This window comes from Papio anubis, chromosome 1 (assembly GCF_008728515.1).
Source record: "Papio anubis isolate 15944 chromosome 1, Panubis1.0, whole genome shotgun sequence".
NCBI classification, from domain to species: Eukaryota; Metazoa; Chordata; class Mammalia; order Primates; family Cercopithecidae; genus Papio; species Papio anubis.
In genome coordinates, this window is record NC_044976.1 from 126123796 (window position 1) to 126138493 (window position 14698).

The 14698-nt window shown below is 40.3% G+C and overlaps 1 protein-coding gene across 14 annotated transcripts in view; it reads right to left on the reverse strand.

The window, feature by feature from the left end:
* ASH1L (ASH1 like histone lysine methyltransferase) overlaps positions 1-14698 on the reverse strand; it is a 231662-nt gene that overhangs the window by 107239 nt on the left and 109725 nt on the right. The gene's annotated exons all lie outside the window — the stretch shown is intronic.

Genomic DNA, 14698 nt, shown 5'->3' on the forward strand with positions numbered 1-14698 from the left:
CTGCACCTGCCTAGAATTACTATATCAAGTAAATGTATGTTCAAGAAATTTTTCCAAAGTGATTGTTCTATTTTATCGTCCCATCATCAATGACTGAGTTAAAGATCCTATACATCCTTACCAAGACTTGGTATTATCCAGTCTTTTAAATTTTAATCATTCTAGTGGGCGTGTTCTCATTTATAAATTTAATTTGGATTTCCCTGATATTGAGCATATTTTCATGAGCTTATTGGCAATTCATATGCATTCTTTGGAGAAAATTCTATTCAGATATTTTGCCAATTATCTTAATTGGGTTCTTTCACTTTGTGGCTTACATTTTCATTTTCTTAAATAATATTTTCTGTTTGTTTGTTTTCTGAGATGGAGTCTCGCTCTGTCACTCAGGCTGGAGTACAGTGGTGTGATCTTGGCTCTCTGCAACCTCTGCCTCTCGGGGTTCACAGGATTCCTGTGCCTTAACCTCCTGAGGAGCTGAAATTACAGGTGCCTGCCACCATGCCTGGCTAATTTTTGTATTTTTAGCAGAGATGGGGTTTCACCATGTTGGCCAGGGTGGTTTTGAACTCCTGACCTGACCTCAAGTGATCCACCTGCCTCAGCCTTCTGAAGTGCTGGGATGACAGACATGAGCCACCACAACCAGCCTTGTTTGTTTGTTCTTTAAAGGGACAGAGTTTCGCTCTGTTATCCAAGCTGGAGTGCAACAGCAGAATCACAGCTCACTGCAGCATCAACCTCCTAGGCTCAAGGGATTCTCACACGTCAGCCTCCCACGTAGCTGGGACTACAGGCATGAGACGGGACTACAGGCATGAGACAGGACACCTGGATAATTTTTCTACTTCTTCTTTTTTTTTTTAGAGACAGGGTCTCACTATGTTGTCCAGGCTGGTTTCCAACTCCTAGGCTCAAGTGATTATCTGGAGACATCCTCCCTAAGTGTTTTTTGTTTGTTTGTTTGTTTTCATAGAAACGGAGTATTGATTCAATGATCCTCTGGCTTCAGCCTCCCAAAGTGTTGGGATTACAGGCATGAGCCACCAGGCATAAGTCTAGCCTTAAATAATGTTTTTTGAAAAACAAAAGTCTTAAAGTTTGATAAAGTCAAATTTTTTTAAATGGTCCTTGCTTTCTATACTATTTAAGAAATCTTTGACCACCTCTCAAGGTCTTAAAGATTTTTTCCTATTCTTCTAAAAGTTTCATTATTTCCAAAATTTCATAGGGGTGTATGATCTTTTTTGATTTAAATTTTTCATGTGGTATGAAACAAGGTCAGTGATCTTTTTATTCCATAAGGATATCCAGTAGTTACGGCACCATTTGTTGAAAAGACTATCCTTGTCCCATTGAAATAGTCACATTTGTCAAAAATCAACTGAAAGTTAAGGGAGTTTCACTCTTGTTGCCCAGGCTGGAGTGCAATGGCATGATTGCTGCTCACTGCAACCTCCACCTCCCGGGTTCAAGCAATTCTCCTGCCTCAGCCTCCTGAGTAGTTGGGATTACACACATTTATGCTCGGCTAATTTTGTATTTTTAGTAGAGACAGGGTTTTGCCATGTTGACCAGGCTGGTTTTGAACTCCTGACCTCAGGTGATCTGCCCACTTCGGCATCCCAAAGTGCTGAGATTACAGGCGTAAGCCACTACACCCAGTCTGAATTTCATTTTTTAATAATTAAAAAAAAAAAAGAGATGGGGTGTCTATGTTGCCCAGGCTGGTCTTTAACTTCTGGGCTCAAGTGATCCTCCTGCGTGGCCTCCCAAAGTGCTGCAATTATAAGTGTGAGCCACCACACCTGGCCTCTATATAAATTTTAGAATCAGTCTGCCAGTTTATATTAAAATCCTGTTGCAACTGCATTGAGTCCACTGACTATAGAGTGATCTGGAGAAAGGTGACATCTCAACAATAATGAGTCTTTCAAAAATGTCTCTGACATATCTCTCCTATTCTTCAATTTTTCTCAAAAAGACTTTGTATTTTTTTATTTTAATTTTTTGTGATTTAATTTTAATTTTAATTTGTGTGAGTACATAGATATGTGTGTGTGTGCGTGTATTTTTTTTTTCTTTTTTCTTTTTTTTTCCCCCCAAGGGACAGGGTCTCACTATGTTACCCACACTGGTCTGAATCTCCTGGCCCCAAATGATCTTCCTGCCTCAGTACTCCATGTTGTCAGGACTACAGGTATGAGCCACTGGGCCTACACTGTACTTTTTTTTTGTATTTTTACTAGAGACAGGGTTTCACCGTTTGGCCAGGCTGGTCTTGAACTCCTGACCTCAAATGATCCGTCTACCTCGGCCTCCCAAACTGCTGGGATTACTGTGAGCCACTGCGCCCGGCCACTGTACTTTTTATTATACAGATCCTGTACATGTTTTTCTAAATTTATCATTAAGACTTTAACGGCTTTTAATACAACTGTAAATAGTATTATTTATATTTCAATTAATTAATTTTTTTTTTGAGACAAGGTCTTGCTTTCACCCAGGCTGGAGTGCAGTGGCATGATCTCGGTTCACTGCAACCTCCACTTCCCGGGTTCAAGCAATTCTCCTGTCTCAGCCTTTCAAGTAGCTGAGGGTACAAGCATGTGCCACCATGCCCGGCTAATTTTTGTAATTTTTGTAGAGATGGGGTTTTGCCATGTCGCCTAGACTGGTCTGGAACTTCTGGGCTCAAGCGATCCACACACTTCTGTCTCCCAAAGTGTTAGTATTACAGGTGTGAGCCACCACACCTGGCTACATTTCAGTTTCTAATTGTTCACTGTATATAGAAATACAATGATTTTTATATGTTGAGCTTAAACACACAGAAATTGTATTGTTAAACTCATTTATTAAGTTCCAGCAACTTTTAAACAAATTCCTTGGGAATTTTCTGCAAGTCGTATTATCTCTGAGTAAGATATTAAGACTTCCCTACAATGCTGAATAGAAGTAGTGGACATCTATAACTTTTCCCCAATCTTAGGGAGGAAGCATTCAGTCTTTCACCATTAAGTATTAGGTTAGCTGTAGGTTTTTCTGCAAACACTCTGTAATGGATTGAGCAAATTCTATTCTAGTTTCTAAGAGCTTTTTTTAAAAATCATGAATGGATGTCAAATTTTGTCAAACATGTTCCCTTAATCTACTTAGACAACTAGGTGATTTTTCTCATGTACTGTTTTTCTTAAAAAATATTAATTAATTGATTTATTTGAGACAGGGTTATGAGACTGGCTAATTTTTGTATTTTTGGTAAAGACAGGGTTTCACCGTGTTGCCAAGGCTGGTCTCGAACTCCTGGGCTCAGGCAATTCGCCTGCCTCAGACTCCCAAAGTGACAGGATTACAGGAGTGAGCCACCACACTCAGCCTTGTTACTGCTTGTCTTTTGGGCATAAACCATTTTACCTGGGGTGAGATGATATCTCATTGTAGTTTTGATTCGCATTCCTCTGATAATCAGTGATGTTGAGTACCTTTGCCTGTTGCCATTTGTAGCATCTTCTTTTAAGAAATACCTCTTCAGTCTTTCGCCCATTTTTAGAACGGATTATTAGACTTTTACCTATAGAGTGGTTTGAATTTATATATTCTGGTTATGAATACTTTGTTAGATGCGTAGTTTGCAAATATTTTCTCCCATTCTGTGGGCTGTCTCTTCAGTTTATTGATTGTATACTTTGCTGTGCGAAGCTTTTTTACTTGATTTGATCACATTTATCTATATTTGTTTGGCTGCCTGTGCCTGTGGGGTATTGCTCATAAATTTTTGTCCAGACCAATATCCGGGAGAATTTTCCCAACGTTCTCTTATAGTAGTTTCATACTTTTGAGATCTTAGATTTAAGCCTTTCATCCATTTTAATTTCAGTTTTTGTATGTGCTGAGAGATAGGGGTCTAGTTTTTCTTTTGCATATGAATATCAAGTATTCCCAGCACTATTTATTGAAGAGATTTTATGCTCTTGGGACCTTTGTCAAAAATAAGTTCACTGTAGGTGTGTGGATTTGTTTCTGGGCTCTCTCTCTTGTTCCACTGGTCTATGTGTCTATTTTTGTGCTAGTACCATACTGTTTTGGTTATTATAGCTCTGTAGCATAACTGAAGTCAGGTAAAGTGATTTCTCCCTTTCAGCTTAGAAATAAGTTTGGCTATTCTGGGCTAATTTTCATTTTTCTTTTTGTCTTGTTGTTGTTGTTATTGTTTTGAGATCGGTATTGCCAAGGTGCTCAGACTGGCCTCAAACTCCTTGGCTTAAGCAGTCCTTTCCCTGCCTCAGTCACCCAAGTAGCTAAGACTTCAGGCATAGGGGTGCCACACCACCCAACTTTCACTTTCTTCTTTTTTGAGATGGAGATTTGCTCTGTTACCCAGGCTGGGGTGCAATGGTGCGATCTCAGCTCACTGCAACCTCTGCCTCCCAGTTCAAGCAATTCTCCTGCCTCAGACTCCGAAGTAGCTGGGATTACAGGTGCGCGTGACCATGCCCAGCTAATTTTTGTATTTTTTTAGTAGAGACGGGGTTTCACCATGTTGGTGAGGCTGGTCTCGAACTCCTGACCTTGTGATCTGCCCACCTCGGCCACTGAAAGTGCTGGGATTACAGGCGTCAGCAACTGCGCCCAGCCCACTTTCTTCTTTCTAATGCAGGTTTTACTTGCTCTTCTTTTTCCAGCTTCTTAAAGGTGAGAACTTGGGCCACTGACTTAGACAGATCTTTGGTGTTTAATAATCTCAGCTATAAATATTCTTAGATTATCCCACAAATTTCTATGTGTTTTCATTTTTATTCATTTCAAAGTATTTTCTAATTTGATTTTTGGGAATTCATCTTTTACTTATGAATTATTTAGAAGTGCATTATTTAATTTCCACATACTTAGAGAATTTCGTAACTTGTGTTACTGAATTCTAATTTAATTCTATTGTAGTCTGAAAATATATTCTGCATGAGTTTAATCTTTTAAAACGTATCAAGACATTTGATTACCCAGAATAGGATGGTATCTTGGTATAATTCCACATGCACTTCAAAAGAATATGAGAAAAATGTGTGTGTTTTTTGTTTTTGTTTTTGTTTTTTGAGACAGAGTCTTGCTCTGTCGCCCAGGCTCGAGTGTAGTGGTGCGATCTCGGCTTACTGCAAGTTCCGCCTCCCGGGTTCACACCATTCTCCTGCCTCAGCCTTCTGAGTTGCTGGGACTACAGGTGGCCACCACCACGCCCCAGTTAAATTTTCTATTTTTAGTAGAGATGGGGTTTCACCGTCTCTACTGCTATTCCCAATTTGTTCAACTGCTGTTCCCAATTTGTTCTTTACGAGACTCTATCCCATGTATATTAGCCCTCTTGATATTGTACCAGAGGTCACTAAAGTTTCATTCATTTTTTTAGTCAATTTTTTATTCCACTCTGTACTTCATTTTGGATAACTTTTATTTGTATTCCTCCAAGTCTAGTAATCTTTTCTTCTGTAGGATCTAATCTGCTGTTACATCATTTAGTGAAATTTTCATTTCAGATATTGCATTTTTCATCTATAGAAGTTGCATTTGATTTTTTTAAAGAGATGAAGTCTCCATATGTTGTCCAGGTTGCAGAACAGTGGCTGTTCACAGGTGCAGTTATATTATACTACATCCTTGAACTCCTAGCCTCAAACTATCCTCTTTCCTCAGCTTCCAGAGTAACTGGGACTACACGCACACACCACCATGCCTGGCGGATTTTTTAATATCTTTCGTTTCTATCCTATGTTCACATTTTCCTTTAAATTATCAAAAATAGCTCATTTAGTATCAATTATACCCCATGTTATTTCTGTGGCAGTTTCCACTGATTTTTCTTCTGCTGAGTCATATTTTCTTGCTTCTTGGCAAGCCTATTAATTTTTTATAGGATGCTAGATAGTTTAATGTTACATTGTTTGGATTTTGTTGTCTTCCTTTAAAAAATGTTGATGTCAAAAAAACTGGAACATTTGTACACTGTTGATGGGAATGTAAAATGGTACACTATTGTGGAAAACAATAGGGCAATCCATCAAAAAATTAAAAATAGAATTACCATATAATCCAGGAATTCCACTTCTGGGTATATACCAAAAAGAACTGAAAGCAGGGTCTGGAAGAGGTATCTGTTCACCAGTGCTCATAGCAGTATTATTCACAAATGGCCAAAAGTTGGTAGCAACCCAAGTAACCATTTATAAACCAATAACAATAAACAAAATGTGGTAAAAGATACAAAGGAATATTATTCAGCCGTAAAAGGGAAGGCAATTCTGACACATGCTAAAAAATGGATAAACCCTGGCTGGGCACGGTGGCTCACGCCTGTAATCCCAGCACTTTGGGAGGCCAAGGCGGGCGGATCACCTGAGGTCAGGGGTTCGAGACCAGCCTGACAAACATGAGAAACCCAGTCTCTACCGAAAATACAAAATTAGCTGGGTGTAGTGGTGCATGCCTGTAATCCCAGCTACTTGGGAGGCTAAGGCGGGAGAATCCCATGAACCCAGGAGGTGGAGGTTGCAGTGAGCCAAGATCTCTCCATTGCACTGCAGTGGGCAACAAGAGCGAAACTCCATCTCAGAAATAAATAAATAAATAAACCCTGAGGACCTTAAGCTAAGTTAAGCAAGCCAGTCATAAAAAAACAAACACCGTATGGTTCCACTTTAGCGGGTGATCGACAGAGACTGAAGGGACAGGGGAATATGAAGTTCTTATTTAATGGATATAGAGTTTCAGTTTTGCAAGATGAAAAAATTATGGAGATTGGTTGCACAATAATGTAAATGTACTTAACACTAGTGAACTAACTGTACACTTAGAAATGGGGAGTCTAGGCCAGGCGCGGTGGCTCATGCCTATAATCCCAGCACTTTGGGAGGCCAAAGCTGGCAGATCACCTGAGGTCAGGAGTTCAAGACCAGCCTGGCCAGCACGGCAAAACCCTGTCTCTACTAAAAATACAAAAATTAGCTGGCATGGTGGCAGAAACCTGTAATCCAGTTACTTGGAGGCTGAGGCAGGAGAATCACTTGAACTTGGGGGACAGAGTTTGCAGTGAAACGAGATCATGCCACTGCACTCCAGCCTGGGAAACAGGAGCAAGACTCTGTCCGAAAAAAGAAAAAAAAAAAAAGAAACAGGGAGTCTAGCTCTGTCTCCTAGGCTGGAGTGCACTGGCGTGATAGCTCACTGCAGCCTCCGCCTCCCAAGTTCATACGATTCTTCTGCCTCAGACTCCTGAGTAGCTGGGACTACATGCATGTGTCACCATGGCTGGTTAATTTTTATATTTTTAGTAGAGATGTGGTTTCACCATGTTGGCCAGACTGGTCTTGAACTCCTGACCTCACAAGATCTGCCCACCTCGGCCTCCCAAAGTGCTGGAATCACAGACGTGAGCCATCGCACACGGCTTTAGAAATGGTTAAGACAGTAAATTTTTTTACTCTGTCACCCAGGCTAGAATGCAGTGGCGTGATCTTGGCTCACTGCAACCTCCACCTCCTGGGTTCAAGTGATTCTCATGGTTCAATCTCCCGAGTAGCGGGGATTACAAGCGCCTGCCATCACACCTGGCTAATTTTTGTACTTTTAGTAGAGACAGGGTTTTGCCATGTTGGCCAGGCTGGTCTCGAACTCCTGACCTCAGGTGATCTGCCCGCCTCGGCCGCCCAAAGTGCTGGGATTACAGGTGTGACCGACAGTGCCCTGCCGGTAAATTTTATATTATCTGTATTTTGCCACAATTAAAACAAAATTTTGTTTTTTCACAATTAAAATGTTTTTAAATGTTGAACTTTGTTTTAAAAATCAGTTACTTGTAGAACAGTTTGACAGTTTGATTCCTCGAACCCTGTTTTAAATCATTACTAGGGTCTAGTGTAATCTTCATTCCAGAGATACTTTAGTCCTGCTAAGGTGTAACCTTTTTTTTTTCTTCTTTTTGAAACAGGGTCTTGCTCTGTTGCCCAGGCTGGAGTGCAGTGGCGCGATCTTGGGTTCACAACCTCTGACTCCTGGGTTCAAGCAATCCTCCTGCTTCAGCCTCCCAAGTAGCTGGGACTACAGGCGTGCATGACCATGTCTGACTAATTTTTATGTGTTTTTAGTAGAGATGGGGTTTTGCCATGTTGGCCAGGCTGCCCTCAAACTCCTGGTCTCAAGTGATCTACTCGCCTTGGTCTCCCAATGTGCTGGGATAAGAGGCGTGAGCCACCATGTCTGGCCAAGATGTAATCTTTATGGGGGCCTTCACAATTGTCCCCAAGGACCCTACAGTTGGTAGTCAGAGTTCAAATGTCTCATGCCACATGTAAACCTTAGGAATTTTTCATATACAACTCCCTAGTTTTTCTTAGGGCGTTTTTTTGGAGTTTCACTCTATGGGAGGAGGGACTAGTACTCAGCAAAGATTTAAGACAACTCATCACATGTGGCTAAACAGACCAGGCAGGGTGGCTCACGCCTGTAATCCCAGCACTTTGGGGGGCCGAGGCAGGCAGATCATCTGTGGTTAGGAGTTCAAGAACAGCCTGGCTAACATGGCAAAACCCTGTCCCTACTAAAAATAAAAAATTAGCCAGGCATGGTAGCTCACACCTATAGTACCAACTTCTGTGAAGGTTGAGTCAGGAGAATCACTTGAACCCAGGAGGCGGAGGCTGCATTGAGCCATGATCATGCCACTGCACTCCAGCCTGGGTGACACAGCAAGATTCCGTCCCATAAAAAAGAAAAAATGTGGCTAAACGCCTTTTCAATCTTTTTTTTATGTTTTACCACTATACCCTGTCTCCCTTGTATATGACCTAATTCTCATTCCATACCCTCATAATAATGGCAGAAGGGCCAACAGTAGCAACCGTAACAACAGAAGTTACCATTTACGGCTGGGTGCAATGGCTCACGCCTCTAATCCCAGCACCTTGGGAGGCCAAGGCAGGTGGATCACCTGAGGTCAGGAGTTCAAGACCAGCCTGGCCAACATAGTGAAACCCCATCTTTACTAAAAATGTAAGAATTAGCTGATGTGGTGGTGCACGTCTGCAGTCCCAGCTACTCGGGAGGCTGAGGTAGGAGAAACACTTGAACCCGGAAGGTGGAGGCTGCAGTGAGCCGAGACTGCACCATTGCACTCCAGTCTGTGCAACAGAGGGAGACAGCGTGTCAAAAAACAAAAAAAAGGCCGGGCATCGTGGCTCATGCCTGTAATTCCAGCACTTTGGGAGGCTGAGGCGGGCAGATCACAAGGTCAGGAGATGGAGACCATCCTGGCTAACACAATGAAACCCCATTCTACTAAAAATACAAAAAGAAATTAGCGCGGTGTGGTGGCAGGCACCTGTAGTCCCAGCTACTCGGGAGGCTAAGGCAGGAGAATGGCATGAACCCAGGAGGTGGAGCTTGCAGTGAGCTGAGATGGCACCACTGCACTCCAGCCTGGGCAACAGAGTGAGACTCCATCTCAAAAAAAAAAAAAAAAAGAAGTTACCATTTACTCAAAAACTAATTCAGTGATAAAAATTTCCTATCCATTTACTCTAATTCCCACTAGTCTGCAAGATAAATAGAAGTAGCCTCATGTTACAGATAAGAAAGCAATGGGTTTAATGGTTTACGTAACTTCCGTAAGGTTACACAATATTGTTAAATGTGAATCAACTACATCTAAGTCAAAGTACATAGTTTTCCTATTACATCAAAATGCCTTCTCCTCTTCTCCCACTTACCTCTTTAGTCATGGCATATATATGATGTCTTTTAAGCCTCAATACAAAGTTTATGGAAGCATTTTCTGATTAACTTTCCATCATTTCAGTATTCAGTTATGTGTATACTACTACTATACAGGCCAGGAGTGGCAGCTCACGCCTGTAATCCCAGCACTTTCGGAGGCCGAGGTGGGCAAATCACTTGAGGTCAGGAGTTCGAGACCAGCCTGGCCAACACGGTGAAACCCCATCTCTACTAAAAATACAAAAATTAGGCGGGCATGTGGTGGCACGTCCCTTTAATCCCAGCTACAAGAGAGGCTGTGGCAGGAGAATCGCATTAACTCGGGAGGTGGAGGTTGCAGTAAGCCGAGATCGTGACACTGCACTGCAGCCTGGGTGACAAGAGCAAGACTCTGTCAAAAAAATAAAAATAAAAATAAAAATAAAAATAAAAAATAAATTTCTATAAAATCACTAGCATATTTTATTGTTGCTCTCAAGATAAACTGATCTTAACATAAGTTCCTTGGTATTAAGGAATGTCTCTTATAGTCTTTTGGCTTAATATAGTAGTTGAATTTGGTAGCCTGAATATAGTAGTTGCTCAGTAACAAAATTATAAAAGAACTACCTCTCTCATCAATGTAACAGTATTTCTAAACCAGCTATAAAAAGATTAAATGATTCTGTGAAACACTATTGAAGGGCTTTGCATTCTCTAGAATGTGAAAATTACCATGGATTTGGATCCTAATTATAAAAATCTTCAGTTATGTCAAATACCTGAGAAATGAGCAGACAGACATAAATATCTTAAAAGCTACAAATACTAAAAAAAGACCTCTCTAACAGAGATATAAACTTTAACAGAGTACTTGCAAATACCCATTTCAGAAATGAAAAGCTATCCTCATATTACATCCTAAAGACCTAATAAGATATTTAAAATCTCCAGAAAAGGCTTAGATTATTTTATTTTTTTTTTTTTGAGACGGAGTCTCGCTCTGTCACCCAGGCTGGAGTGCAGTGGCCGGATCTCAGCTCACTGCAAGCTCCGCCTCCCGGGTTCACGCCATTCTCCGGCCTCAGCCTCCAGAGTAGCTGGGACTACAGGCGCCCGCCACCTCGCCTGGCTAGTTTTTTTGTATTTCTTAATAGAGACGGGGTTTCACCGTGTTAGCCAGGATGGTCTCGATCTCCTGACCTCGTGATCCGCCCGTCTCGGCCTCCCAAAGTGCTGGGATTACAGGCTTGAGCCACCGCGCCCGGCCAAAAGGCTTAGATTTTACTCATCAATAATAATTTTGTTACTATGGGCTCCTGATATGCATAACAACAACTACAGCTTTCAGTAAAATCATATACCGTTAGTATATTACCGCTTTGGATTTATCTCAAAAACAGGGAATTCAGTTCAAGGATGGGCCTTGAGGCATCTTATCCAAAATGCAAATTGCTTTTTGTTTCTACAGTTATTTACATACCTCGGTTTACTAAACAGATGGTTTCTGGAGGTATGGTGTTCCTTTGACTATACCTAGAAGGTTACGATATGATTCCGGTTTACTTCTTTGCCTTTAAAAACTGCAAAATAAAGGCTGTCATTCCCTGTGTTGCTACAATACATGAGAACACTAGGTCAACCAAAATTGTGAATATAGTGATTTTGAAAGCTCAGGTTTATATTTAACGACAATTCCCTACAGTATTTGCATTTGGTTCTGCAATGCAACTGGGAAGACTACCAACCTATGACAAATTTTATTTTAACTTTTTTCTGGGTCTGACAAGCAATATAAATCTGTAGGAGAGGCAGAGAATTAGTAAGAGCTTGTGGTCAGGAACTCCATTTTCTTGCTCCTTCCAAAGCCAAAACTAAAACAAGAAACTATCCTTTTCTGTGATAGGTTTATATTTTATTTTCTCCTACACTGTTAAGTGTCACCTTTTGGGGGTTCCAACTTTATGCATGGAAATCTGATGTGGTCTTCTGTTCTACTAGAGTCCTAGGCTCTGTCTTTTGTCTCTTGCAGCTGGATATGTTCCAATTACCAAACTCCCAGCCACCAGGGATCAAGCAGATGTCAAGCAGCTCTAACGCTCTTTATCTCTGTTGAACTGAACTTTCTCAAGTTTCTGGTTTCCTATTTAGTTACTTCAAAGTTCAGTCATCCTGTAAGAAATGTTGTCCATGCAATTTTAGGTTTTAGATAACAAGGTGTTTGTTTGCTCTGCACACCTAATCTACCACATTGCTGGAAATAAAGAGCTCTAATTTATTTCAATGCTACCTGAATTTTAAGTCTCCTTTCCCTCTTTCAAGCTCCAAACTTTCACATTCTCAGACTATTTTTTCTTATCTTCTCAATCATTTGACACTTTCTGATCGAACTCTTTTTGACCTCTTTGTGACATCTAATGTTGACTAATCTGTTCCACTCTGAAGTCTTGTTCAGGCTTCTGTGACATATACGGTTTGATGTTTCATATTTAAGTCTCCTTCGCTAAACATCTTTTCTTCCACTTCCCTCTGAAATGCTCAAGTTTCTTAGGTCTCCGTCCCCGTCACCTCACTCAACACGTTCTCCCTGGGTGATCTCTTTCACTGCCAAATTCAAGTTCATATATATACTGTTAGATATCTACCACAGATGTCTCTCTCTCAGTATAAACCACTGCTTCTAACAGCCTATTCAGTATCTCTACCTAAATAGGCTAAAGACAGTCCACATTTAATATATCCAAATCTGAAGCCATTATCTACTCTGCCTGCATGCATCTGTCACACTCCATTCTTCATATTGTAACGTCGTAGCATTTTTTAAACATATACATATGATAGACTATATTATTACTTACAAATATTTGCTATCCAGCCCCTACTGCCAAAAGGATTTTACTTTCTAGTCCCATTGACACAAGACTTAACCACATGACTTGCTTTGGCACTGAAACTGAGAAGTAACATTTAATGTAGAAATTTTAATAGTCAGTTAGTGCTTTACTATTGCCCTTTCCCCTCTACCAGAAGACAAGCAACATTCCAGGTACAGGTTCTCTGTTGGCCGGGGTCCTAGAGGCAAGGCAACATGGAGTGGACTCTTGATAGTCACACAGCATGAACAAAAAATAAGCCTTTGTTGTTTTAAGCCACTGAGATTTGGGGGTCATTTTTTTTAACACTGTAACACCTATCCTATTCTTACTGATAGAGCATATCAAATAATTTATCGTCCTTGTTAGAAATTGTTCAGTAGTTCCCAATTGCATATACAATGAAGTTCCAACTCCTTTGAATGAAAAAAAATACCATATATGATATAGTTCCCATTATTACTTTTACAATCTCCTTTTCCAACCACCATCATCACTACTTATGTACATTAGTCATATCCAACAGTGGGTTATTCTTCAAAAACACTAGGCTATTTCACGGTTTTCTAACTTTCTTCGAAAGTGCTGTTGTTACTGTGCTAAATACATTATTACCCTTTACATTGTCCCACTTGCCTACTTACGTAAATTCAATATATAGTAGTGTGTGTGCGACTTATTCAGTGATATCTTCTTTAGTCATTTCAAGTGGTTAGTGCTTGAATTTCTCTGTGTCATAGCATTTTGTACACTGTTCTGTTACAGAATTTAATACATTGTTTTTCATTGAATATGTCTGAATTATTGAAGGCAGTAACTTAATCTTATTCATGTTTGTATTCCCAGTGCTCACTATTCACAGCAACCCTCAACAGAAATCTAATTCAATGAACAGAATAGTCTCATTGCAAAAGAAACATTGTAAATTTAGATATTCTTTCTTTTGTTTACAAAAGTAAAACATTTTGGTGATTTTCAACACTGATGTGTCCCTTATCAAAATCTCATTCACTTGTTCAGGGGTTGATGAACTTTTTTTGTAAAAGGTCAGAGAGTAAATATTTTAGGCTTTTGAGGACATATATAATGCCTGCCTCATATTCTTCTTCATCTTTTCCCCATAAGCCTTTAAAAACCTAAAAATAATTCTTAGCTTGAGGGCTACACAAAAACAGGCCTTGGACTGCATTTGGCCCATAGCTGTGTTTCCTTACCCTGGTCTAGGTAAACATAAGAGAAATTAAGTCACTTCTTGTTAGACTGTAAAAGTCTCTCCATGGCAGTATAAAAACAAAGCACCAAGAGAGACACAACTGTCACTGCTGCCAAGCGGACAACTGGACTAACAAAGAGCTTCTAAAGATAATAATCAACTAAATTAAATAAATACCATACTGATACAATTTGAAAGGCCTTCTACTTCTTCAAAGACCTAGAGATAGAAAGGGAGGAGATAATGTCACTTCCTTGTTTAAGTTTCCACAACTTCCAGCTGTGTTTAAGACTCTACATCACTAGTTCTCTACTACGTTTCCAGCCTCATATTAAAAAACCATCTTTGGCTGGGCGCGGTGGCTCATGCCTGTAATCCCAGCACTTTGGGAGGCCAAGGCAGATAGATCACCTGAGGTCAGGAGTTCGAGAGCAGCCTGGCCAACATGGCGAATTTTAGTCTCTATTAAAAATACAAAAAAATTAGCTGGGCATGGTGGTGGGCACCTGTAATCCCAGCTGCTCAGGAGGCTCAGGCAAGAGAATCACTTGAACTCAGGAGTCAGTGGTTGCAGTGAGCCGAGATTACACCACTGTACTCCAGCCTGGGCAACAGAGGGGGACTCATCTCCAAACCAAATAACCAACCTTCTTTAGTCTGACCACACTGGCTTTTTGATTTATTTTCCTGAACACTCTAAATTCTCTTTAATATATTTCTATCTGGAATTAATCTATCACTCTCCATCTCTCTCAGTAAAATTAATAAATTTTAAAAAATCATTCCTTACTCTTTCACCATTAGGAAAAGGCAGAAGACAGGTATAAATCATCCTTTTTTTTTTTTTTTTTTTTGGTAAACACACAAACTA